This window comes from Lathyrus oleraceus, chromosome 5 (assembly GCF_024323335.1).
Source record: "Lathyrus oleraceus cultivar Zhongwan6 chromosome 5, CAAS_Psat_ZW6_1.0, whole genome shotgun sequence".
NCBI classification, from domain to species: Eukaryota; Viridiplantae; Streptophyta; class Magnoliopsida; order Fabales; family Fabaceae; genus Lathyrus; species Lathyrus oleraceus.
Window position 1 is genome coordinate 609,928,292 of NC_066583.1, and position 24,112 is coordinate 609,952,403.

Sequence of the window (24,112 nt, forward strand, 5' to 3'; positions counted from 1 at the left end):
CCCACGGGGGTTTACACTGCAAATTGCACAACCATCATGGTCGTGCTTGCATTCACTGATTGTACACAAAGTCCTATGCATCTCCATCAAGGACCTACAAATACGTCGCACATCGAATACTCTGAAATTTCCTGGACAACCATCTACCATATTAACAGAGGAATTACCATGAGCAGGCAATGGGTTAGCTTTTACATTCGGCGCAAAGTCCTCAAAGGACACCATCCCACTCTTCACTAACTTCTGGACCTCATACTTCAAAGGGTAGAAATTGTCAATATCGTGGCCGGGAGCTCCTTAATGAAAGGCACAACGGAGTTCGGGCTTATACCATCATGGAAGGGGTTCTGGAATTTGTGGTGGATTTCTTGGTTGGAGTAGGTTCTTAAGAACCCAAGACGGGTAGAGTTTGGCGTATGCCATGTGAATAGGTTCGAAAGAGACCTTCTTTCTCTCGAAGTTCTATTGTTGTTGATTATTGTTGTTGTTGTAGTTGTTGGTTCTTTGTTGCGGCTATTGTTGACGTTGTTGTTGAACTGATCCTGATTGATTGTTTGAAAATACTGGAATAACGGATGAAACTTGATGATGATATTGACGCGGTTGTGGATTTCTTTTGACATGAGGCCTTCTCTGTGTCCCCATAGATACTACATTGGTTTCACCTTCCTTCTTTCTGGTGAAACTGCTCCCATATTTCTTGCTTGATGATACTTATTCCTTAGACAACGTCCCTCACTGACACCTTCTTCTAACCTCATCCCCATGTTTACCATTTCGGTAAAATCACTTGGGGAACTAACAATCATGCGTTCGTAATAAAACGAACTCAGGGTCTTAAGGAAAATCTTGGTCATATCTTTCTCTTCCAACGGAGGATTGATCTGAGCAGCAAACTCTCCACCTCTGGGCATACTCTTTGAATGTCTCTTTGTCCTTCTAAGGCATCGACCTCAGCTGGTCTCTATCAGGCGCCATGTCCATGTTGTACTTATATTGCTTCACAAAATCTTCACCCAAATCGTTGAATGTGCGAACACTTGCACTATTTAACCCCATATACCACCTCTGAGCAGCACCACTCAGACTATCTTGGAAGTAGTGAATCAATAACTGATCATTATCAGTTTGCGTTGACATTTTCCTGTCATACATGACGAGATGGCTAAGTGGACAGGTATTTCCCTTATACTTTTCAAAGTCAGGGACTTTGAACTTCATCGGGATTTTGACATTCATCACTAAGCAAAGTTCAGCAACACTCTTACCAAACAGGTCATTTCCCCTCAATGTCTTCAGTTCCTTTCGTATCTCAAGGAACTGATCCTTCATCTCGTCCATCTTCTCATAAACATCAGGTCCCTTAGACGACTCAGAATGGTAGATGGTGTCCTCGACACGAGGCAGGGTGTGAACAACTAGAGGCGGAACAGACATGACCGGGCTAGATGCCGGCATGGAAGCCAAAGTAGGCGCAAACCCTTCAGGAACAAAGTTCGGTGGCATTCCCCACGTGAATCCAGCAGGCATAGATGGACCAGGTTGAGTAGCAGGCACAGTTGAGGTAGCAACCTCTGAGATGACAGTCCTCTGGGGAGGAGGAGTTGTAGGCGTTGGAGAAGGCTGATTCTAAGCACCTAAAACAGACTCCATCATAGCAGTCAAACGAGCAATCTCATCCTTCAACTCTCAGTTCTCTTGTTCCAAATGTTCCATGATTCTTGGTTGATTGGCGCGAGTGTTGTATCGGTGAGTCAGCTTGGCTGAAGCCTAGAAGAATAACCAATAATACATCTGGCAGAAGAAAACCTGCTATGCAAATGATGCATGAAATGCAATGTTTTGATTGTTTTTATTTTCAAGGAACATACTATTTTATTTGCAAATATATAATAACAACAATAACAAATTTAATTGACCATAAAAATATCTTTTATTCATATAATTTTGGAAGGATTACACTGAGTACAATTTCGGAAACCAAAATACAAATACAAGAGAAAAGGGAACTAATCATTCTAAGGATCCCCTAACAACAGTGTCAGATGATCTAGCTGCAGGCACGTATGTCCTTCGGATGCGTCGAATCTCAGACTCAAAAGAAGTCTTCATCTGAGCCTTCTCGAGGACAAGCTGGTCAACAATCTTCTTCCAAGCACCGGAAGGCTAAGGCATACTAGAGGAATATGGAACCTATGGTTCTCTCTGTCTCTTCACTGCTTGGTCTTCAAGAAGCTCAATAAGTGCATCCTTGTCCTTAGACTCAAGCTGCAACTCCTCATGCTTTTGGCTCAAAGCATGGTGTCGCAACCCGAAAAATACGGTGTGCGAAAAAACAACCGGCGAGAAAGAAATGACAGAAGAGTCGCCACCGTGCGTTATTTATCCCAAAGGAGGGAAAGGAAACGCTCGAAGTAAACCTGGAGAAAGGAAAAGGAAAAGACAAGGTCTCGCAACCAAATCTTGGGTTCGGGAGTCGATTATGCAAAGGGAAGGTATTAGCACCCCTACGCATCCGTAGTACTCTACGGGATCCACTCTTGTTTGTTTCTTGTCTAAAGGGCGTGTGTTTATCTAATGTACTATTTACTAAAAGGGTCAAGAAAATGACTCGCACGGATGTCGCATCCACTGCATACGTATCTCATCTGAATATGAGAATCAGAGTCTTCGTAGCTCGGCTACCTATGGGTTAAAGAGGTGTGTGCTCGCTAAGACGTCGCGTCTTATGCCTACGTATCTCATCGGAAATGAGAATCAGAGCAAAAACGTAGTTCAAACTAAACTACGGGAATAAGGGTCTCGATTGCAACTAGGGCAAGAGAAAAGGAAGGTCTCGATCGCAACGAGGGCGAGGGAAAGGATCACAACGAGGGCGAAAGCAAACAAGGATTAGTTGTTAGTCGTTAGTCAAACTCGGCAAGACATCGCATCTTGTGCCTACGTATCTCATCTGAACATGAGAATCAGAGTTGCCGTAGTTCGGCTACACGCACGCCAAACAAACAAACACACAAGCAGGCAAACATGGAGCCTGAATGCCAATCACTGGACTTACATCAGCATCCGAACCAAAACACACACAAAAAGGCAAACGTGGAGCCCGAACGCCAATCACTGGACTTACATCGGCATCCGAACCAAAACACACGCACACTGGAACCCGAATGCCATTCGATGGACTTACATCAGCTTCCAAGCACACAACAACCAAACAAGTTATAGGGAGTCGGGAACTCGAGCCTATAACTGTCAAGCACACACACAAAAAGAAAGAAAAGTGTGCCCGGAGAGATCTCGCACGATCTCCTGCCTACGTACCTCATCTGGTATGAGAATCAGGGCGACGTAGTTCCCCTTCATAGGGGTTGCCATCTGAACATGGACTTACAAGGAGGACACCAGTTGTGTCAAAGGAGAGTGGGCAATGTGTTCACGTCTTAGCAGTAGGTGTCGCAGCTCGCTGAATCGAGTCTTAGGCAGTTACCTCTTTGCAATAGAACGGACTACATGCCACAAGATCGGAGACGCTCAGAAAGGTCTAGAAGTGGGGAAGCTCTGCCCTAAAGTTGTCATGTAATATGTACTTAAGTGTTTGGATTTACAAATGGGAATATCTACCTAATGTTAGCATGCAAAGGATATGGGAATCCTACCTATGTTATCATACAAAGGGTTCTATCTAATGGGTGCTACTTAATCGGAACAAGAATCGACGAATGGAGCAAGGAGAAGTGTTAGGGATAAGGGCAGATGGCGATGCATGAAGCAATCGACTTACAAGGTTGATGGCGATGCATAAAGCAATCGACTTACAAAAGGGGTGGATGAATACGTGCTGGTTCTGTTAGGATTTGAAAAATGATTACTCGACGTTGGATCGAGGTTTTGATCTTGTTTTGAAATGGTTATCGAATGTTCATTTTATTTCTTGTATTAACAGATGAATAAAGAATGAAAGGATATTATACATTTCATGGGAGAGGGATACATTTGTTATGAATGGGGGTTGTCATGGCAATCAAACAATATATGCCTCATACATCATACAAGTAGGCAACAGTTAATCAAACAAGTAAGATATAAACAAGTATATAATCAAATCAAATAATCAAAGAATGAAATAATGAAACAATAAACAATGTATGAGTGTAAGTGCAAGGGAACCGGCTCATTGTAGGAAAGCCCAAGAGTAAGCTATGTGAGGTTGATGGCGATGCTTAAAAAAGCAATCGACTTACAAGGGTGTAAAAAATGGGCTCGATATTAAATCGAGAAAAGTATGATTTTTATAGTTTGAAAAAATGGTTTTTTTGAACTAAATTCAAATACAATAACTATGCATTATTAACAAATGAAATTATAATAAACATAAAAAAGGACATTAACAAAATACTAAAAGAATAAAAAATGCTAAAGGAAAATAAGATCAAATAAAAAGCAAAAAGTGTCAAACATGAGTATTGAACCCTCCCCATCTAATATTATGAAACTACCCTCTCTCCACTAGGCCATTCATGATTAGTTATCATTTTAACAAACACTTGGGAATATAAACAGAACTAGCTAGAGATAGTTTAGAAAACAAATCAATTAAAAATGGGATAGGCTAATGTTACTGGACAACCTAACTGAATGATGGAGGGATATAAAACAGAAACGTAGCCTTGGTTTTATGGGGTAGAATACTAAATAACAATAATATACACTATGTAATAAAAGAAAAAAAGAAAATATTAAACATATTAAATTTTTATGGTTTTTTATTTATCTCTGTTTTAAAAAGAAAATTAATTAAAAAAGAAAAAAAAGAAATGGAGACGAAGAACAAGCCCCTCGTTCTCCTTTCTCTAGATCGCGCTCTCTCGCTCTCAAGCCTTTCTCTCGGAGTTTTTTCTTTCTACCTCAAAAACGCTCATCAACGAACCCTCTCACGCTTTCAAACTCAAAGAAACAAATCTCCCTCAACTCTCACGATATTTTCAATCAACAAGCATATGAGAAGGATAAAGAGAAAGAAAGAGAGGTCCTTACAAAGTGTCACTGCGGTGGTGGTGAAGGATGCGAAGAAGCTGGCCTCCAGGTAATTGATTTCGGGATTTTAGGGTTTTTTCCTCCGATTTTCGCCTCCAGGTCTCTGTTGTTCTCTAGGGTTTTCTTTCTTACTGATTCCTCCCTTTTTATAATCCCATTGCTAGGGTTTGGATGAGATCAAAAGAGTATGGAATTGGAAGTGCTTTCTTTTTTGTGCTGCTCTGTTGTCTATCCCATTTTGGTATTTGCTCTGAAAAAGGTAACATGTACCTTGTACTTCTTCTGTGAAAATGTTTCATTTTGTTGCTTGTGAATTTTTACCATCTTACTGAGTTGTTGTGATTTTACTGCAGTGAATTTTCTTGCAACTTTGAGGCTTCTGTTAACAACACTCAACCTTGCAAGAGTAGCTTGTTTCTCCATGTGAAAACTTCACTGTTGGTAAGAAACAAATTCACCACTGTAACTCGCTTGAATATATGTTTTTTTTCTCTTTTTTGGAATTGGACTGATTTTGGTGTGTTGTTGCATGCTGCAGGACATGGTTGTTGGTGATTGGTTGGAACCTAAATAATAGGGATCCGGTGTTGTTATTTGGAAATGGATTGGCCTTTGTTATGAGACCTTGCAGGCTGGCTGAATGGCTTTTGTCATCAAGAGGAATGGACTTGAGCTGCTTTGGATTGCCACTCACATGTAATTTTGCAAGTTGTTATGGCACAAGGCTGAAACAAATGGAGCTGCTTGGATTGTGGGGCTGTCATGACTGAACCCTGTTAAGTGTTTTCCACCCTTGAATTTCTTTGTTGCTGTTATGACTTGTTATTGATGTGGTTTGGCTCGATGATTATTTTGCATGATTGTTACATGTTGTCCTAGCATGATGATAGTTGCAGGATGCTCACTATTTTGATGTTTGCTTGGTTGTGACCTGAACCATGACATTATCTAGGATAATGTTTTTGCACTATATTTCCATGGTAAATGAGTCTGCTTGTCCTGAACACATGGCCTACTGTCATACATTGACTTCATTATATTATGGTTGTCGTGCATTGATTGCCTTGCCTTGCTAATGCCTTGACCGACTTCTTATACCATGGCTATTTCCTGATGAATTTATGGCAATGTTCAGAAATGTGTAGGGCCCTTTTAGATGTCTTGTTGCAGCTGGTAGGTATAGCAGGATTTGTGGTGGTTTGGTTTATTCTAAAATGCTCATGGTGCATTGATGCTTCAGAAGAGAACTCTCAGGTTCAAACGCTTCTAACCTATCTGGGTAGGTTAATAACTGTCTCATCTTCTGTTCATGCTCTGCAATAGTGTGTTCCCGTTTGTTGATCTCAGATTTCAAGTGCTCCATCTCAACATTCATCTCTCCAATGGTTTGTTTTAGATTGTCTCTTTGTTGCAGTAATAAATGTTGTCTAACAGTTTTGATTTCTGGTGATGCAGCAATAGCTCAGGTCCCTTGAACCTTGATCCAATGGTTCAGGTGCTGCAGTATGGAGACTTTGTGCATTGCTTCTGTTATATCCCGGTTTTGACTTGGCTTCATGGCATGTTTTGTGGTTTTCAGCAAGGTCTTGCAGTGATTCTACTGCAGGTGAGGCATTATTTCATATGGTTCATGATTGTATGGCCTAGCTCAAACCATTGTTCCAACTTCAGTCATCATATCATGACCTTATGGAGTTCATGTTTTGATTTGGCTGCTGCAGTACCATGATGGCAAGATGTGTCAAGGTGAGTGCAAAACCATAATTCATGTGCATTGCTTTGTTAAATTAACCATGTATGTGCCATGTTTGATCATGTGATTAAGGTGTCTGGTTTTGTGGTGAATGCAGGGCCAGTTCAGCAGGGTAAAGGTTGGTCTTCTTGTTTGCTGAATTGGTTTGTGCATCCAACATGGTGTTATGGTTGCTGAAAAGTACATGTGTATGTGAATGTCCTTATTGCATTGCAACCACCTTCCATGATTCTGAACTGTAATGGGCTGTGTTATTCCAATGCAGATTTTTAAGGTTGGGTTGAAGCAGTTAGATGCTAGCATGGCTTTGGTTTGCCGCAACAGGTCAAGTTGAACTAGGTTGCAATATGGGGCATGCCAACTGGTAGCCCTGGCCTTGAAAACTTGTTTTAAAGGATTAGCTTGGTCATGCTGTAACAGGTTTTGGTATCTTAATGTGGTACCAAGCAATGAACATGGTTGCAAGCTAACTTGGGTTGATTTGTACTTGCTTGCAGGCCTGACGAATGCAGTTTCGGTTTCGGTGCCGTTGCATTCATTTGTGTGGGGCTTGTTGCTATCCTGACTGGAATTTGCCCTTGGAGGAGTCTTGTGAATTGGTAAGGATAGACTTCTGAGGCTAATTAAATAAGCATTTCAACACTAGAGCCTTGAACTTGTGAACCACTTGGTACAAAGTTTGTAGCAGATGATTGAGTTGCAGAAGAGGGATGATAAGCTACTGTTATATTCTTTTCAATTTTCTGTTGTAGCTTTGTAATTACTGCTGCTGCTTTTTCTTTGTCTTCAACAAGCCTATTTTCACACGTATGACTTGTTGATGCCCCTTGGAGGAGTCTTTGGAACTCATTGTTTTTTTGTTAACAGGCCTGTGGTCATATTGGGCATGTCGTGCAGCCAGTGAATTCAACATGTGGTGTATAGCATCAAAGTTTGGCCGCAACCATTTGATGTTGGCTTACTTGTGATCTTGGTTAAACTAAGTGTAGAATGTTCAATAGACAACCTATCCGACTTCCAGCCTGCTGAAAGATTTGGTGTAAGCTAAACATTACAGTAAGCATATCAAAGGGAGAACAAGGCAAGGTAGACTTCAATCTCTCCATTGTAGCTTGCATTTGAATTAAGCATTGGATGATGGATTTATTGCTGCTGCAGCATTTCCTTGTTTCTGTTTGAGGTTTATGGCAATGTATCAACTGGTTTTTCATGTTGTTGTTGCTGCTGATGCAGATTGAGCATTGGGGTGGTGCAGCAGGGCAAATGCAGTAGGATGGAAGTGAATTGGCACAGCAAGAAACTCCAAATGTTCAAGGCATGACCAAGTTGGCATTAAAGTGAAGAAACCAAATCCACAAGGTAAAATCAAGGCCAACATGGACATGAAGCATGGGATGAGGATTAGGGTCATGATGGAAGACATAGGATTTTAGGATGCAAAGAGGTTGCGTTGACTTTGGTCAAGGTTGACCAAAAAGTCAACTGTTGACCAAAGTCAACAATTGGTCAAAAATGCATTTTTTTGTATTTTCTTGTGTAAATGGATAATGAATCAATGGTTATGATGGAATTGAGGTTTAATGGATTTGGGTTGACTTTGGTCAAAGTTGACCAAAAAGTCAACTGTTGACCAAAGTCAACAGTTGGTCAAAAATGCCAAATTTTGCATTTTCTTGTATGGAATCACAGGTAATGGTTTAAAATGACATGAAATAAATTGAAATGGATTAACAAAATGGTTTGAAGTTGGTTTCACAATTGGTTTAATCATGACTTGAATGTTTGACATTTGAAAAGGAAATAACTTGACTGATAATGTATATGAACAAAACCATGAAATGAGACCATAAGGTTAGGGTTTTGGCATAGTATCCATGAACCAAAAACATGACTGGAAAGTGGCTAGAAACACAAGAAACTTGGTTGTTCAGATGACCCAGACCATAGATGTATCCACAATCACATCACCATGACTTTGGATCAAAACCACAATCCTCATACAAAACCAAAGTAAAATTAGGCCAAGCATGCCAAACAAACATCAAAGATTTAGGACCAAAATCGGGGTATGACAGCTGCCCCTATTTAAACGTCTTCAACTAGAGAATATGAGGCAGGACACTCTTCATATGATCAAAGTGGGAGATGGTTAAATACTAAGAAGACCCGGATTTTGATCCTGAATCCCTGTGAAATAAATAACAATGCCTGTCAGAATCGGCAAAGAAGCAATCCCAAAAGAAGAATCCGTCTGGTATGGTGAAAGTCGGCCTGAGTACCGAAACAGAGAGTTGACCTGGAAACCAAAATAAATGGTAACACAGGAATACCCATGGCCTGAACGCCGCACATTAGTCTGAACACTAAGCATTGGAATAAGAGAGTATCAATGTTGGTCTGATCACCGGAAATCTGGTCTGAACTCCACTTCGATCTGGAAATCGGAAACTGGCTTGAATGCCACTTCGGTCTGGATACCGGGAACTGGCCTGGACGCCACTTCGGTCTGGATACCGGGAAAACTGGCCTGAATGCCACTTCGGTCTGGATACCGGGAAAACTGGCCTGAATGCCACTTCGGTCTGGATACCGGGAAAACTGGCCTGAATACCATAAGTTCTTCGTCCTGATTGTTGAGAACTTCTTCGATCTGGAAATCGGAAACTGGCCTGAATGCCACTTCGGTCTGGATACCGGGAAAACTGGTCTGAACTCCACTTCGATCTGGAAATCGGAAACTGGCTTGAATGCCACTTCGGTCTGGATACCGGGAACTGGCCTGGACGCCACTTCGGTCTGGATACCGGGAAAACTGGCCTGAATGCCACTTCGGTCTGGATACCGGGAAAACTGGCCTGAATGCCACTTCGGTCTGGATACCGGGAAAACTGGCCTGAATACCATAAGTTCTTCGTCCTGATTATTGAGAACTTCTTCAATCTGGAAATCGGAAACTGGCCTGAATGCCACTTCGGTCTGGATACCGGGAAAACTGGTCTGAATACCATAAGTTCTTCGTCCTGATTGTTGAGAACTTCTTCGATCTGGAAATCGGAAACTGGCCTGAATGCCACTTCGGTCTGGATACCGGGAAAACTGGTCTGAATACCATAAGTTCTTCGTCCTGATTGTTGAGAACTTCTTCGATCTGGAAATCGGAAACTGGCCTGAATGCCACTTCGGTCTGGATACCGGGAAAACTGGTCTGAATACCATAAGTTCTTCGTCCTGATTGTTGAGAACTTCTTCGATCTGGAAATCGGAAACTGGCCTGAATGCCACTTCGGTCTGGATACCGGGAAAACTCTTCATGTCTATCAGCATCGGCGAAGATAACAAAACAGTGATACGTGAGCCGGCACGCATGCCAAAGACCTATGCTGGGGATAACAATCGAAAGATTGACCAAAGAGTGCATGAGATATATTATCTATAGCCGTCAAAACGTAGATAATACACTCGCATGGAAGATTATCCATAACCGGGTTGCAGGTTGTTAAATGGATAAACGACCGAAAAGAAAGGCAACGGGGTACCAGACTAGGTATGCAAAAGATGACCAATCAAAAGAGGATAAAGTTGCTTACTCGGAGCAAGTATCCAAAAAGAAGGGGAAGACCCGATGGGGACAATACTGCTTGATCAAGGCAAGTATCCCAAGGGAACAAGACTATCAATACCACAAAGAGGGGATTACATCTACCGGTTAGTAGGCAGAAAACCACGGAAAAGTAACCAGTCATCGATAGGATGAGCACACAGGGTTAACTCCACCAAGGGGATGAAAGTGGGATTTTACAACTACCAGCTAATAGGTAGAAAACCACAAAGATAGGACTTACAACTACCGATTTGTAGGTAGAAGCCACAGAAAAGTAACCAGTCATCAATAGGATGAGCACAAAGGGTTAACTCTGCTAGGGAAGGAAAGTGGGATTTTACAACTACCAGTTTGTAAGTAGAAAACCACAAAGATAGGACTTACAACTACCGGTTTGTAGGTAGAGGCCACAGAAAAGTAACCAGTCATCAATAGGATGAGCACAAAGGGTTAACTCTGCTAGGGAAGGAAAGTGGGATTTTACAACTACCAGTTTGTAAGTAGAAAACCACAAAGATAGGACTTACAACTACCGGTTTGTAGGTAGAGGCCAAAAATTCTGCTGAGGATAAGATGAATGAGTGCCGGTTAGTGAGTGACTATTCATTTATGCCCCAGGGAAGCACGGGAGACAGCCAACAGGAAGCCAATTTAGGATCGATCCAAAAAGGCAGATTGAAACAGGACTCATCCTAATGAGGAAAGAACTCAATAGGGAAAACCCATCCCGTTAGGGAGGGAACAGAAACAACCGTCATCCACGAGGATATAACTCAGTGGGGAGCGCAGAAGGAAATGGTAGACACTTTCTGCTTAAGGGGTAGACTCTACATGGAGAGATCAGACACATCCTCATCTGCTAGAGGAGGATCTACTGGAGAGATCTGTATCAACAAATAGCAGGAGACAACCATCAACAGATACACGGCAACAGCTGCATCATGAGTATCCGAACGCTATGATTATGCATGTATGCATTATATCTAAAAAAATGTATGATGAATGCTGACAAACAGACATGCTCAACACACAGGTCCGGGAATCAACCATCCGGCACCACTCTTTCAGAAGGGAAAACCAAAGTCACCAGAGAGCCAAGAAAATCCACTGGAGACTGGGATATCAGGGAGCAACACCATCCTGCTGGGGAGGAAGGCCACCAGAGGTTTCCGGAGGGATCGTCAGTCATAACCGGAGAAAAGAGTTCAACATACTGGCGGACGCGCCACAACAACTCGTGCTGGAAATCAGAGATACTCAGAAGCAACCAGATCTCTGATGTAGATAGGCATTAATAAAGCTCCTCATGCTAACAACTCCGCTGGGGATCTATCTGAGGACATGATGGAGTACTGGACGTCAATCCACCAAATACTGAATCTTCCAAGAAGAGCACCCATGCTGGGGGAGGGAGGAAGACTGCTCTGCTGGAGAGAGGAAAGTTGAAGTCTTCAATAAATGCTCTGCCTAGGACTGCCCCACAAAAAGCGTCCAAACAACAAACTTGCTAGGGATGCCCCACAATAGGGCTCAAACAGCACTCTACTGGGGATGCCCCACTATAGGTGCTAATAGGGACTTGGAAGGAAAAAAACTGCACTGTCGGGGACATGAAGATGAACAACTTCAACCAACACTACACTGGGCAATCTCGCTGAGGAGAAACCATGAGAGGTTCTACAGGGAAAAGATACAGTCATGCTCGAGATACGAACAATTGTCTTACCTGTTGGTAATCATACCGCCCTTGGGAGAGCACTGTGGGTCTCCTAAGTATCCTTCCATCATTGTGAATATTCACTTAGTTTGAGAACAATTTTGAAAAATTTATTTATTTTGAAAAACAATGATACTTTATCAATTAAAACATGCAAAACGTTTGTTGAGTTGAAACAAATAAGAGTGCAAATAATTGGATAAAAGCTCAAATTGATGTGATGGAATGGTAGTCTGCAAAGGGCGAGACTCCATAGATCTGTACAAGTTTGAAATCGGTGATATATATTGGAGAGGGCTACATTGAACATAATGACCCTTACTCTACCATTCTGAATTTCGATGTATTCAGAGCTTCAGTCGACGACGCATCGAGGATTCCTGACGGATGACAGATATAGAACACAGTCTTGTCAAGATGCAGTTACTTGCCAAATCCCTAATTTTTGCCTAGATTGCCCCAGTGTGAGGTGCTCAATCTAGCGGGATGCGAATTCTTTTTTTTCAATGTCTCTAACTTTTGCCTGGATCGCCCTTTCGGGTTTTCAATCCACCGAGACGCTCCTTTTTGCCTAAGTTGCCCTTTGGGGTGTTCGACTTAGCGAGCTTTTTGTTCTTTTTTTGTTTTTTGCGAAGTATTTCTTGACTGCATCGGGAATTCACAGGACGAGTGAACTTCTTCATCCATTGTTGTAAGTCTCAGAGCACCGCCTGAAAAGACTCTCTTGACAACCTATGGGCGTTCATAGCTTAGGGTTCACTTGCCCCTGGAATCGGGTGCGAAAGACAAGACTTTCTTGAGCACAGGGTCCCTCGGAACACACGAGGCTTGACCTTCTTATAGCGTGCTTTCGTCACTCTCCGCTGATATAACTGACCATGACACATGGTAGTTAATCTCTTCTTTTCGATCGAATTCAGCATCAGTCAACTTGGGACTTTGAGGGTGCTATTTTTTCTTTTGTTTCTTTCTTTCTTTCTTTTGATTCTGATTTCTTTTGATTTTGCACCCTCTTCTTTCTTTGTATTTTCTTTTTTCTTTTTCTTTTATGCCCCAGTTGGCTGTTCTGCTGATTCTCGAGATACAGCTGAGTGATCTTCTTTTCTTGCTCAAGAAGTCGGGGAATCTCGTCAGGAATCCCTTCAACATCATCTTCTTCCGCTTCGAATACAGGGAATTCACAATTGGGAGATGACGTCAGATCATTGTGTTCAATGGGTTTAAGAAACAACCTGCATAATGATTTTGATATGAAAAGCTTTTTGGAAATCAAACAAGACAATCGTTATGCAGATGAAAAGATTGTTTTTATTCCTGTTTTTAGGGTTTTTTGTGATCACCAATTTCATGTAAAAAGTGAAAAAGGAAAACCATTGGAAAAAACAAATGTTTAACATGCATTTATTTGAATGAAAATATCATTGCACAAAATGTTGCCAACAATGTCATCACTTCTCCTTTTGGCATGGGAGAAGGGTTTTTAAACAAAGTGATTATTACTCTGACTTCTGAACAACTGTAGGAACACCCACAGTGACCCATTTGTGATAGATCCCACCAGGGATAACAACTGTCAGTATCCTTTGCATCAGCAACTTCTGCTTTTGAACAAACCTCTTCGTTGAAGACCTCAGAAGAATAACCATCACCAACCCGGGACTTGCCGTCTTCAAGCTTGATTAACACGGGGACCTAAGTCTTCAAAGCTCGGAATCCCTGACCTCACAAGGTCTTGAACCTTCATCTTTAGCTGGAAACAACTATCCACATCATGACCAGGAGCACCCGAATGATACACACAATGCTGTTCAGGCCTATACCACCACCGAGGGTTGACGGGTATAGCCGGCGGGTCTCTGGGAGTAATCAAGTTCCGCTCTATCAAAGAGGGATACAACTCTGCATAGGACATAGGGATCGGATCAAAAATGATCTTCTTCCTCTCATTACTCATACTGGCTTGATTACCATTGGGAGGCCGGTAAGTCTGCTGCTGAGGACGATGTTGTTGATGCTGATATTGCTGAGTTGGTCTTCTCTATTGTTGTTGAGTTTGAGTGGCTGGAATAGTCACATCAGCAACTTGCCGATGTTGTCCTTTGTTCACGCTCCTCCGACGGTGCACAACGTTTGTTTCACCCTCTCCCCTTCTGGGTGCCCTAGAGGATGGCTTTTTAGAACTTGAAGGATTTGAAGAGCCAGGATGGCGAACCGGAGCAAGGGTTGCTCTGACATTAACAATCTCTGTAGCAAGGGGCTGTCCACTGATTATAATACCCCTCAAATCTTCACCCACGGCATAGTTGTTGACGGGAATAGTGACAGCAGTAATTTGATAATTGACAGGGACCCTCTCTGGTGAAGCACGACTGGGCGGCAGAATCACAGCTTCCTGTCTCTGGGCTAAGGCACGCAACTCCTCTTGCCCCTGAACAACTCCTTGCATCATGGTCATGAACTGGGCCATGTTCTGCCCTCATCTCAGCCAACTCAGCTTGGACTTGATCCATACTCCTCTGATGATTCAATCTGGTTGCGGTGCGGACGATGATCAACAATCCCGTCTCAGTCAAAACCCAGAGTGAGAAGTCTCTCCCAAGCATGTCTGCAATGCAAGGATGATATGTGCATGATATGCATATGATGCGGATGCTATTTTATCATGAATGATCCTGAAAAGGATATGCACATGCGAGTTAACTTTTTTTTCATGCATTATTATTTTTTTGGAAAATAAACATGCTATGATGCAAATGATGGAGCCAAGACTGGCAGGCTGTGCATCTCGGCACACAGGATCCGAAGCTTCGGCTTGAACTCTGATCACAACCATCTGAAACCCAAAGTCAATCTGATCAACTGGCATCTGAACCCATGTCTGGAGAACTGAGTCACCATCTGAGTGAGCACCCACAGATTCAGCCCAGGGATCCGAAATAAACGGAACCCGCTGATAAACCACGGACAGAACTCCGGCGTCCCAGAAATAAACGTCCATAAATTTGGCTGAACCAAAGTCACCATCACATCACCACTAGCAGAAACCGTATCTGTAGAGATCAAACCCTCCCCTCACAGGTAGGTTCTAAGAACAGAAGTTTGTCAGCTTCAGCCCTTCAGTCGAGAATAATACGTTTACCACTGAAGGTTTGGCATTATTTCGGGATAAAAGACCTCCACTGACTCCTCTCAACAGGACATCCTAAAGCAAGTTCCCAGTCTCGGGGTCCTCGGATTGAGCAGCGAGAATGCGCCCACCAGAGCTAACATAATCACGTCTCGGAGGAGAGGCCTCGACTGAGTTCTCGGGAAATGGTCACCAGAGTCGACGATTTCTAAAGGAATATCTGTCATTATGGAACACCCATAGGACAAAATATATCCGACAGAAACCTCGTCTGGAATGTGGGTCTCATGAACGACTTAACGTAGCAACATGCCACGCAAGCCTCATGACTATCCACTCTAACACTTATGTGTATGCTCAAGCCTGGGTAGTGGGCTTATCTCTCATAGAACACCCCACCCTAACAAACAGATAAACGGCAGCAGATACAGCAAACATATGTACATGAATGCAATAAGGTAGAGCAGGTAAATACGGAAAGTAAACGACTGTACAAAAGCATAAACACCCAACAAACAAGAAATCTACAAAAGCTAGGAGGGACTCGCTTAGGGAAACCAGATCCCCAGCAGAGTCGCCAGCTGTCGCAACCCGAAAAATACGGTGTGCGAAAAAACAACCGGCGAGAAAGAAATGACAGAAGAGTCGCCACCGTGCGTTATTTATCCCAAAGGAGGGAAAGGAAACGCTCGAAGTAAACCTGGAGAAAGGAAAAGGAAAAGACAAGGTCTCGCAACCAAATCTTGGGTTCGGGAGTCGATTATGCGAAGGGAAGGTATTAGCACCCCTACGCATCCGTAGTACTCTACGGGATCCACTCTTGTTTGTTTCTTGTCTAAAGGGCGTGTGTTTATCTAATGTACTATTTACTAAAAGGGTCAAGAAAATGACTCGCACGGATGTCGCATCCACTGCATACGTATCTCATCTGAATATGAGAATCAGAGTCTTCGTAGCTCGGCTACCTATGGGTTAAAGAGGTGTGTGCTCGCTAAGACGTCGCGTCTTATGCCTACGTATCTCATCGGAAATGAGAATCAGAGCAAAAACGTAGTTCAAACTAAACTACGGGAATAAGGGTCTCGATTGCAACTAGGGCAAGAGAAAAGGAAGGTCTCGATCGCAACGAGGGCGAGGGAAAGGATCGCAACGAGGGCGAAAGCAAACAAGGATTAGTTGTTAGTCGTTAGTCAAACTCGGCAAGACATCGCATCTTGTGCCTACGTATCTCATCTGAACATGAGAATCAGAGTTGCCGTAGTTCGGCTACACGCACGCCAAACAAACAAACACACAAGCAGGCAAACATGGAGCCTGAATGCCAATCACTGGACTTACATCAGCATCCGAACCAAAACACACACAAAAAGGCAAACGTGGAGCCCGAACGCCAATCACTGGACTTACATCGGCATCCGAACCAAAACACACGCACACTGGAACCCGAATGCCATTCGATGGACTTACATCAGCTTCCAAGCACACAACAACCAAACAAGTTATAGGGAGTCGGGAACTCGAGCCTATAACTGTCAAGCACACACACAAAAAGAAAGAAAAGTGTGCCCGGAGAGATCTCGCACGATCTCCTGCCTACGTACCTCATCTGGTATGAGAATCAGGGCGACGTAGTTCCCCTTCATAGGGGTTGCCATCTGAACATGGACTTACAAGGAGGACACCAGTTGTGTCAAAGGAGAGTGGGCAATGTGTTCACGTCCTAGCAGTAGGTGTCGCAGCTCGCTGAATCGAGTCTTAGGCAGTTACCTCTTTGCAATAGAACGGACTACATGCCACAAGATCGGAGACGCTCAGAAAGGTCTAGAAGTGGGGAAGCTCTGCCCTAAAGTTGTCATGTAATATGTACTTAAGTGTTTGGATTTACAAATGGGAATATCTACCTAATGTTAGCATGCAAAGGATATGGGAATCCTACCTATGTTATCATACAAAGGGTTCTATCTAATGGGTGCTACTTAATCGGAACAAGAATCGACGAATGGAGCAAGGAGAAGTGTTAGGGATAAGGGCAGATGGCGATGCATGAAGCAATCGACTTACAAGGTTGATGGCGATGCATAAAGCAATCGACTTACAAAAGGGGTGGATGAATACGTGCTGGTTCTGTTAGGTTTTGAAAAATGATTACTCGACGTTGGATCGAGGTTTTGATCTTGTTTTAAAATGGTTATCGAATGTTCATTTTATTTCTTGTATTAACAGATGAATAAAGAATGAAAGGATATTATACATTTCATGGGAGAGGGATACATTTGTTATGAATGGGGGTTGTCATGGCAATCAAACAATATATGCCTCATACATCATACAAGTAGGCAACAGTTAATCAAACAAGTAAGATATAAACAAGTATATAATCAAATCAAATAATCAAAGAATGAAATAATGAAACAATAAACAATGTATGAGTGTAAGTGCAAGGGAACCGGCTCATTGTAGGAAAGCCCAAGAGTAAGCTATGTGAGGTTGATGGCGATGCTTAAAAAAGCAATCGACTTACAAGGGTGTAAAAAATGGGCTCGATATTAAATCGAGAAAAGTATGATTTTTATAGTTTGAAAAAATGGTTTTTTTGAACTAAATTCAAATACAATAACTATGCATTATTAACAAATGAAATTATAATAAACATAAAAAAGGACATTAACAAAATACTAAAAGAATAAAAAATGCTAAAGGAAAATAAGATCAAATAAAAAGCAAAAAGTGTCAAACATGAGTATTGAACCCTCCCCATCTAATATTATGAAACTACCCTCTCTCCACTAGGCCATTCATGATTAGTTATCATTTTAACAAACACTTGGGAATATAAACAGAACTAGCTAGAGATAGTTTAGAAAATAAATCAATTAAAAATGGGATAGGCTAATGTTACTGGACAACCTAACTGAATGATGGAGGGATATAAAACAGAAACGTAGCCTTGGTTTTATGGGGTAGAATACTAAATAACAATAATATACACTATGTAATAAAAGAAAAAAAGAAAATATTAAACATATTAAAATTTTTATGGTTTTTTATTTATCTCTGTTTTAAAAAGAAAATTAATTAAAAAAGAAAAAAAAGAAATGGAGACGAAGAACAAGCCCCTCGTTCTCCTTTCTCTAGATCGCGCTCTCTCGCTCTCAAGCCTTTCTCTCGGAGTTTTTTCTTTCTACCTCAAAAACGCTCATCAACGAACCCTCTCACGCTTTCAAACTCAAAGAAACAAATCTCCCTCAACTCTCACGATATTTTCAATCAACAAGCATATGAGAAGGATAAAGAGAAAGAAAGAGAGGTCCTTACAAAGTGTCACTGCGGTGGTGGTGAAGGATGCGAAGAAGCTGGCCTCCAGGTAATTGATTTCGGGATTTTAGGGTTTTTTCCTCTGATTTTCGCCTCCAGGTCTCTGTTGTTCTCTAGGGTTTTCTTTCTTACTGATTCCTCCCTTTTTATAATCCCATTGCTAGGGTTTGGATGAGATCAAAAGAGTATGGAATTGGAAGTGCTTTCTTTTTTGTGCTGCTCTGTTGTCTATCCCATTTTGGTGTTTGCTCTGAAAAAGGTAACATGTACCTTGTACTTCTTCTGTGAAAATGTTTCATTTTGTTGCTTGTGAATTTTTACCATCTTACTGAGTTGTTGTGATTTTACTGCAGTGAATTTTCTTGCAACTTTGAGGCTTCTGTTAACAACACTCAACCTTGCAAGAGTAGCTTGTTTCTCCATGTGAAAACTTCACTGTTGGTAAGAAACAAATTCACCACTGTAACTCGCTTGAATATATGTTTTTTTCTCTTTTTTGGAATTGGACTGATTTTGGTGTGTTGTTGCATGCTGCAGGACATGGTTGTTGGTGATTGGTTGGAACCTAAATAATAGGGATCCGGTGTTGTTATTTGGAAATGGATTGGCCTTTGTTATGAGACCTTGCAGGCTGGCTGAATGGCTTTTGTCATCAAGAGGAATGGACTTGAGCTGCTTTGGATTGCCACTCACATGTAATTTTGCAAGTTGTTATGGCACAAGGCTGAAACAAATGGAGCTGCTTGGATTGTGGGGCTGTCATGACTGAACCCTGTTAAGTGTTTTCCACCCTTGAATTTCTTTGTTGCTGTTATGACTTGTTATTGATGTGGTTTGGCTCGATGATTATTTTGCATGATTGTTACATGTTGTCCTAGCATGATGATAGTTGCAGGATGCTCACTATTTTGATGTTTGCTTGGTTGTGACCTGAACCATGACATTATCTAGGATAATGTTTTTGCACTATATTTCCATGGTAAATGAGTCTGCTTGTCCTGAACACATGGCCTACTGTCATACATTGACTTCATTATATTATGGTTGTCGTGCATTGATTGCCTTGCCTTGCTAATGCCTTGACCGACTTCTTATACCATGGCTATTTCCTGATGAATTTATGGCAATGTTCAGAAATGTGTAGGGCCCTTTTAGATGTCTTGTTGCAGCTGGTAGGTATAGCAGGATTTGTGGTGGTTTGGTTTATTCTAAAATGCTCATGGTGCATTGATGCTTCAGAAGAGAACTCTCAGGTTCAAACGCTTCTAACCTATCTGGGTAGGTTAATAACTGTCTCATCTTCTGTTCATGCTCTGCAATAGTGTGTTCCCGTTTGTTGATCTCAGATTTCAAGTGCTCCATCTCAACATTCATCTCTCCAATGGTTTGTTTTAGACTGTCTCTTTGTTGCAGTAATAAATGTTGTCTAACAGTTTTGATTTCTGGTGATGCAGCAATAGCTCAGGTCCCTTGAACCTTGATCCAATGGTTCAGGTGCTGCACTATGGAGACTTTGTGCATTGCTTCTGTTATATCCCGGTTTTGACTTGGCTTCATGGCATGTTTTGTGGTTTTCAGCAAGGTCTTGCAGTGATTCTACTGCAGGTGAGGCATTATTTCATATGGTTCATGATTGTATGGCCTAGCTCAAACCATTGTTCCAACTTCAGTCATCATATCATGACCTTATGGAGTTCATGTTTTGATTTGGCTGCTGCAGTACCATGATGGCAAGATGTGTCAAGGTGAGTGCAAAACCATAATTCATGTGCATTGCTTTGTTAAATTAACCATGTATGTGCCATGTTTGATCATGTGATTAAGGTGTCTGGTTTTGTGGTGAATGCAGGGCCAGTTCAGCAGGGTAAAGGTTGGTCTTCTTGTTTGCTGAATTGGTTTGTGCATCCAACATGGTGTTGTGGTTGCTGAAAAGTACATGTGTATGTGAATGTCCTTATTGCATTGCAACCACCTTCCATGATTCTGAACTGTAATGGGTTGTGTTATTCCAATGCAGATTTTTAAGGTTGGGTTGAAGCAGTTAGATGCTAGCATGGCTTTGGTTTGCCGCAACAGGTCAAGTTGAACTAGGTTGCAATATGGGGCATGCCAACTGGTAGCCCTGGCCTTGAAAACTTGTTTTAAAGGATTAGCTTGGTCATGCTGTAACAGGTTTTGGTATCTTAATGTGGTACCAAGCAATGAACATGGTTGCAAGCTAACTTGGGTTGATTTGTACTTGCTTGCAGGCCTGACGAATGCAGTTTCAGTTTCGGTGCCGTTGCATTCATTTGTGTGGGGCTTGTTGCTATCCTGACTGGAATTTGCCCTTGGAGGAGTCTTGTGAATTGGTAAGGATAGACTTCTGAGGCTAATTAAATAAGCATTTCAACACTAGAGCCTTGAACTTGTGAACCACTTGGTATAAAGTTTGCAGCAGATGATTGAGTTGCAGAAGAGGGATGATAAGCTACTGTTATATTCTTTTCAATTTTCTGTTGTAGCTTTGTAATTACTGCTGCTGCTTTTTCTTTGTCTTCAACAAGCCTATTTTCACACGTATGACTTGTTGATGCCCCTTGGAGGAGTCTTTGGAACTCATTGTTTTTTTGTTAACAGGCCTGTGGTCATATTGGGCATGTCGTGCAGCCAGTGAATTCAACATGTGGTGTATAGCATCAAAGTTTGGCCGCAACCATTTGATGTTGGCTTACTTGTGATCTTGGTTAAACTAAGTGTAGAATGTTCAATAGACAACCTATCCGACTTCCAGCCTGCTGAAAGATTTGGTGTAAGCTAAACATTACAGTAAGCATATCAAAGGGAGAACAAGGCAAGGTAGACTTCAATCTCTCCATTGTAGCTTGCATTTGAATTAAGCATTGGATGATGGATTTATTGCTGCTGCAGCATTTCCTTGTTTCTGTTTGAGGTTTATGGCAATGTATCAACTGGTTTTTCATGTTGTTGTTGCTGCTGATGCAGATTGAGCATTGGGGTGGTGCAGCAGGGCAAATGCAGTAGGATGGAAGTGAATTGGCACAGCAAGAAACTCCAAATGTTCAAGGCATGACCAAGTTGGCATTAAAGTGAAGAAACCAAATCCACAAGGTAAAATCAAGGCCAACATGGACATGAAGCATGGGATGAGGATTAGGGTCATGATGGAAGACATAGGATTTTAGGATGCAAAGAGGTTGCGTTGACTTTGGTCAAGGTTGACCAAAAAGTCAACTGTTGACCAAAAAGTCAACTGTTGACCAAAGTCAACAATTGGTCAAAAATGCATTTTTTTTGTATTTTCTTGTGTAAATGGATAATGAATCAATGGTTATGATGGAATTGAGGTTTAATGGATTTGGGTTGACTTTGGTCAAAGTTGACCAAAAAGTCAACTGTTGACCAAAGTCAACAGTTGGTCAAAAATGCCAAATTTTGCATTTTCTTGTATGGAATCACAGGTAATGGTTTAAAATGACATGAAATAAATTGAAATGGATTAACAAAATGGTTTGAAGTTGGTTTCACAATTGGTTTAATCATGACTTGAATGTTTGACTTTTGAAAAGGAAATAACTTGACTGATAATGTATATGAACAAAACCATGAAAGGAGACCATAAGGTTAGGGTTTTGGCATAGTATCCATGAACCAAAAACATGACTGGAAAGTGGCTAGAAACACAAGAAACTTGGTTGTTCAGATGACCCAGACCATAGATGTATCCACAATCACATCACCATGACTTTGGATCAAAACCACAATCCTCATACAAAACCAAAGTAAAATTAGGCCAAGCATGCCAAACAAACATCAAAGATTTAGGACCAAAATCGGGGTATGACACATGGAACCGCTCTTCCCGCATATCCTTCTGTTGCTTCATCTTGGCGAGTGCGTCTTCCAACTCCTCTACATCTTGGTTAGGGAGAGTTAATGGCTCAGCCACACCCATAGACATAGGTATCTCACAAGCATACGACATCTTCAATTCCAAACCTCTCTTCTTCACCCAAAGAGTGTAAGCTTCCAAAGTTACACAGTTGCATGGACCAAGCTCGGATCTTTCTTCCCTAAGCATATTATGTCAAGCATGAACTATCTTCTACTTCAGATGTTGGGGATCTTTACCCTCTTGATAGAAAAAACCTTTTAACTGAGTGTTATTAGGTTTGTCTCTCAAGGGGAACCCAAGTTGGCGATGAGCCAAAGCAGGGTTATAGTTGATTCCTCCTTGTGTACCAATGAGAGGCACATTAGAGAATTCACCACAACTATCTATAATATCCTCACTACTCAATGCAGAATCATACTAAACTATATCATCATTAGTGAGAGACATGAGCCTCTGAGACCACCGTAGACATTATTTATTTTCCACAAAAGCAGGCGTCTGAAGCAAGTGCGAAATAAACCACTTGTAGAGAAGAGGAACACAACACACAACAGTTCCACCACCTTTAGAATTCCTCAGATGCAAAGAGAAATACACATCACCCAACAAAGTAGGCACATGATTCCCAATCAAGAAAATTCTAATGGTGTTAACATAAAAAAAACAATCAATGTTAGGGAGCAAGGCTAAACCATAGATAAGCAACACGAAGATAACTTCAAAAGCATCCACACTACCGGCTTGAGCAAAGACTGTAGCTTTCACAATAAGGAACCCAGAAGTCAACCCAAACATTCCTCCTTTTTTCATCCAATGAGCCTCAATCTCAGACTTCTTCAGATGAAGAGCTTCAGCTATAATATGAGATTTGGGAATCTCCTCCAATCCACTAAAAGGCACCTTGTCAAAAAAGGGTATTCCTAAGAGATTGGCATACTCCTCTAACATAGGCATAAGCTGATAATCGGGAAAAGCGAAGCAACGGTAAAGAGGGTCATAGAACTGAACCAACACACTCAAGAGTCCTTCCACTGCATCAGCAGGCAACACAGAGAAAAGCTTCCCATGACGTTGCTTGAAGTCCAAGGGATCTAATACAAAAGATGATAACTTCCTTAGCTCTTTCAAATCAAGACATCTGAAACTGTACTTCTTAGTGTTCCTTCGGCCATAATCCATGGTATGAAAACATTTGCAAATAAAAACTCAGTTCCTTGAAGCTATTTTTTGTGTGATAAATGTTATGATGCGCATGAATGCACGAATGCAACAATCACAGATAAGGGATCACACACAAGGCAAACAAAGGTCAAGGGATGAATCAAGTCATTGTCAAGACCAATCATCCATTTTAGTGGATTATGGTTTTCACCTTATCAACACCCAAGTTCCATTGATATTGACAAGACTTGATTGGATCAACCAAGAAGCAAGGGTTTGTTGTGAGTCACGAGCATGGAGTCTGGTCAAGAACCATCCCAAAGGAGTGTACTAAGGATAAAACCTGTAGATCATGTTCTAAAAAGTTCTCAGAGTCTTAATTCCATCTATCGGATATTACAGGTTAGGATGACTGACTCATCAACCCATAATATTCTCAAGAGAAACTCGTCTGAGTGTAGTATCGCGTAACAACTGTTATCAAGTCTACACATGAACAGTCTCTGCAC

The 24,112-nt window shown here is 41.7% G+C and overlaps 1 long non-coding RNA gene across 12 annotated transcripts; it reads left to right on the plus strand.

The window, feature by feature from the left end:
• Positions 1 to 4,876: 4,876 nt before the first annotated feature.
• LOC127087007 (uncharacterized) lies at positions 4,877 to 21,183 on the plus strand. 12 transcript variants are annotated; one of them, XR_007789754.1, is made up of 11 exons: positions 18,394 to 18,596; positions 18,712 to 18,806; positions 18,901 to 18,988; positions 19,085 to 19,526; positions 19,682 to 19,825; positions 20,002 to 20,041; positions 20,126 to 20,292; positions 20,397 to 20,487; positions 20,565 to 20,623; positions 20,797 to 20,898; positions 21,167 to 21,180. It is a non-coding gene; the product is annotated as an uncharacterized LOC127087007 (long non-coding RNA). The 12 variants fall into 12 exon arrangements; XR_007789749.1 differs by lacking the exon at positions 18,394 to 18,596 and adding an exon at positions 4,877 to 5,083 and having other exon boundaries at positions 19,085 to 19,825; XR_007789750.1 differs by having other exon boundaries at positions 19,085 to 19,825; positions 20,565 to 20,638.
• The last annotated feature ends 2,929 nt before the right edge of the window (positions 21,184 to 24,112 follow it).